The sequence below is a fragment of the Eumetopias jubatus genome, unplaced genomic scaffold, assembly GCF_037043125.1.
Source record: "Eumetopias jubatus isolate StellerSeaLion01/CBP00866 unplaced genomic scaffold, mEumJub1_p1.0 scaffold_9, whole genome shotgun sequence".
Taxonomy (NCBI): Eukaryota; Metazoa; Chordata; class Mammalia; order Carnivora; family Otariidae; genus Eumetopias; species Eumetopias jubatus.
In genome coordinates this window covers 15,749,672-15,753,171 of record NW_028274815.1, presented here as the reverse complement: position 1 = coordinate 15,753,171, position 3,500 = coordinate 15,749,672, and the positions used below count along the sequence as shown (strand labels likewise).

Sequence of the window (3,500 nt, the reverse complement as noted above, 5' to 3'; positions counted from 1 at the left end):
ACAACAACAAAAGTCCAACACCTGCAGGAGATAAAAATTGGAGAAGGGATTGGAAATCCAGCCAGAGTGGGAAATTGGAGCCAGGAGGGAACGAGGACCAAATAGCCCCCATACGAATCCTCTGGGATATTGGGAAGGATGCTTGGTTTCCTACCGTTTGTGGGCTAGGAATTCAAGGCAATTTTATTGAAATCTCAGTGGCTAGTGCCTCAGCTGCTGGACGACATGAAGACTTTACAAACAGCTGACACTCGAGCCAAAGAATAATAAATAATTCACCACCTTCCACTCTTTCCACCGCACACACTCCATGTGTGGAATATCTTACAGTGATCACAGTTCATTCGCATTCATCTCTCTTTGAGCTTTCCAACAGGCCTGAGAGATGGGGAAGGAAGGAATTTGCGATCGTGAGAAAAGGGGGTACTCAGCGGCCGTAGCTTGCATCCAGCAAGTTCCAGGAGTGGTGGAGCTTGAAGCATCACGGGCTCCGAAGCATCACTCCTGGTTCTGACTTGGTGCTCAGCCCACCATGTCTGCCTGAGTTTGGGTCTCCAGCAGCTTTGGCCCTGCAGGAAGAACCTTCTTGTGCCTTCACACTCTTTTGTTTTTAGACAACATGAGCTCTAGACCTAATATTTGCTTTAATCTCTTCTCTCTCTCTGCCATCTTTTCTCCCCTCTTTCTTTCTCTCTCCCCTTTCCCCATCTCCCTGTCTCCATCCACCCACTGTTTCTTTGGCATTACATGTCCGTGCTCTCAGCCAAGAGACTTCCCCTAGATAACTGCGGTCATACACGGATTCTACCTAAGAGTATTTTCGAGCCCTTTCTTGTTCTTTGGTCTTCTCTGTTTCTTTATCTGATTCCAGGATGAGTCAAATGTCCTTACGAGCACGGATTGCAGAATCCCTGGGTTTCTAACCGGGAAATGGTGGAACTGGGAGGGACTTCCCGGCTTTGCTCATGGACCCCCACAAGTTGTTGATGTAACACTCATTCTCGGCAGCTAGAGAGGACTAAACATATTAACTGGCTTTAACTGACCTTTGCTCTAGATTTAGAAGAGAGGAATGGTGACCCGTTTCTCCCGCGTGGAAGCAAATAGCGGAGTGTATTTTATGCCCAGGTGTTTGCCATATAGCTTGATACAAAACCATGTCCTGGAAAACTATAAGCCAATCTAATTTATAGAAATAAACTGAGTGAGAATCATTATTTTTTATTGGTACCACTTAATGTGAAGAAAATGCACATTTTCCAAAAATATGGAAAAAACGTTCCATTTGCCTTATTGGGTCCAAATGTTAGGTTTAAATTATTTTACTATGCAAACTTTCTTTCATATCTTGGCAGTAGTGATTTCCATTTTTATTCCTTTGGTATCCATAATCTTATGAGAATCAAAAACATATGCTTTGAGATCACTGGACAGCTCCTTCTCCCACATTTTAAAAATGCACAAGGAAGGTTATTGCTCTGGTAGCAAAAATAACAGGAACACTATGGGAGAAAATTATGAGGACATCGAGGCTGAATGGGAAAGAGGTTCAAAAGGTGCATTCTGGTTTTCATGCTTTTGATTTGCAAGTCATTAAGCTGGAAGAGCCCCTGCCTCCTGCTGACTGCCACTAGGAATGTGATTTTTTCTTCTCTAATAGAGGGTTGCTTATTCAGTGCTCCAGGTTTGCAATATTGGAGGAGAAGAGGGGATCTGGCTTTTCTAGTGCTTCTTGAGATGGGGTGCCTGTTGCCCCCTGGGGAGTCGGCTGAGAGTGGCTGGACTTCTCGCCTCCCTTTGTCTGCAGGAGGGGGGTGTGTTTGGCATGGAGGCAGATGCATCCTACAAGTTTCAGTCTCAGGAATTTCAGGTTGACAGAGAGAAGTCAGTGAAGAGGTGAGTGCTTTGTGTTCACTCCTGAGAAAAAAATTATTAGAAAAAAAATGGAGGAGTCAGATATTGAAAGGTGATGAAAGGCTCCTTTGCAGCCTGTGCTGAGAGCGATGGGCATCTCCCAGGACCACTGGCACAGACGCTTCAAGACTGGGGGCAAGAGAAATCCTTACCACAAGAAGCAGAAGTATGGGCTGGGACGCCTCACTGCCAACACTAAGCTTGGCATACACACAGTCCACATTCGGGGAGGCAATAAGAAGTACCATACCTCGAGGCTGGACGTGGGGAACTTCTGGGATTCCAAGTGTTATATGCACAAAACAAGGATTGTTGACGTTGTCTACAATGCATCCAACAACGAACTGGTCTGCCCCAAGACCCTGGTGAAGAACTGGGTCACGCTCATTGATAGCACACCGTAACCACAGTGTACGAACCCTGCTACGCACTGCCCCTATGCCACAAGAAGGGGGCCAAGCTGACTCCTGTGGAGGAAGAGATTTTAAACACAAAACGATCAAAGCAAATTCAGAAGAAATATGATGAAAGGAAAAAAGAATGCCCAAATCAGCAGTCTTCTGGGGGTGTGGTTCCAGCACGGCAAGCTTCTGGTGTGCCTGGCTTCAAGACCAGGCCAGTGTGGCTGAGCAGATGGCTATGTGCTAGAGGGCAAGGAGCTAGAGTTCCATCTGAGGAAAATCAAAGTCCAGAAAGGCAAATAAATCTTCCTCTCTTCTATCTTCGGTCATGTAAAAAAGGCGTTTATTGTTAAAAAAAAAATGTGATGAAAGGAAGGTGGGAAGGGTGTCAAAGGAAAATGGGAAGAGCAGATGAGAGGCTCAGCGTCATTCAGGAGTAAGAGGTCAAGGGCCTCTGTGGCTTGCCCCATGAACTGGGTGTTAGTCCAGGCCTGGCATCAGCATGGTACAGAATGCCCACTAGCTGCTCAGTCAGCCAAGACTCATGTTTCCAGAAATACGCCATGTCATTCTCTGCCTCCTCCTCTGTGTTTGCCATATTTTTCCTCACTGGGACTTCGGGCTTGCTCCCTGCACACAGCTGTATACTCCAGGTTTCCTCTGTCCATGAATCCACAATTAGTGAACAAATGTTTTAATCCATAGGTCATTCTTGTATTTCTCTAACACTTGCTATTTTTTATCCTCAGTGATAATGTTACATTGGAATGTTCTCCGCTGGTCCATTCAAAAAAACTCACTCTTTCAAAATTGACACAAGCATCTTATTCTCTATGAAACCCTTCCTGATCTCCCAAAGCCAATCTATTTTGTTTCTCTTTTGAGGCCCCCTGTCCCAGGGTGGGGGAACACAATAATTATTGCCCTCATTCTTCTGTATCACACTTTTCTTTCTACAGGTCCGGGAACTCTTCTACACATAAACTCCTTGAGGGCAGGAACTTCCTTAATTGCCCTGACTTTCTACACATTTCAGTTCCTAGCACAGAATAGGTGCTTAGCAAATGTTTTTGAGTGGATGACTGGATGAATGGCATTCATTCATCTAAGCCCTGACTGGTTGCAAGGATGAGTAAAAAACATACTTCATTCACAAATAGGCAAAGGTAATTACAGTGGAAGTAC

At 45.2% G+C, this 3,500-nt stretch overlaps 1 pseudogene; it reads left to right on the top strand.

The window, feature by feature from the left end:
• Positions 1 to 2,003: 2,003 nt before the first annotated feature.
• On the top strand, positions 2,004 to 2,618 carry LOC114206022 (small ribosomal subunit protein eS8 pseudogene; annotated as a pseudogene).
• The last annotated feature ends 882 nt before the right edge of the window (positions 2,619 to 3,500 follow it).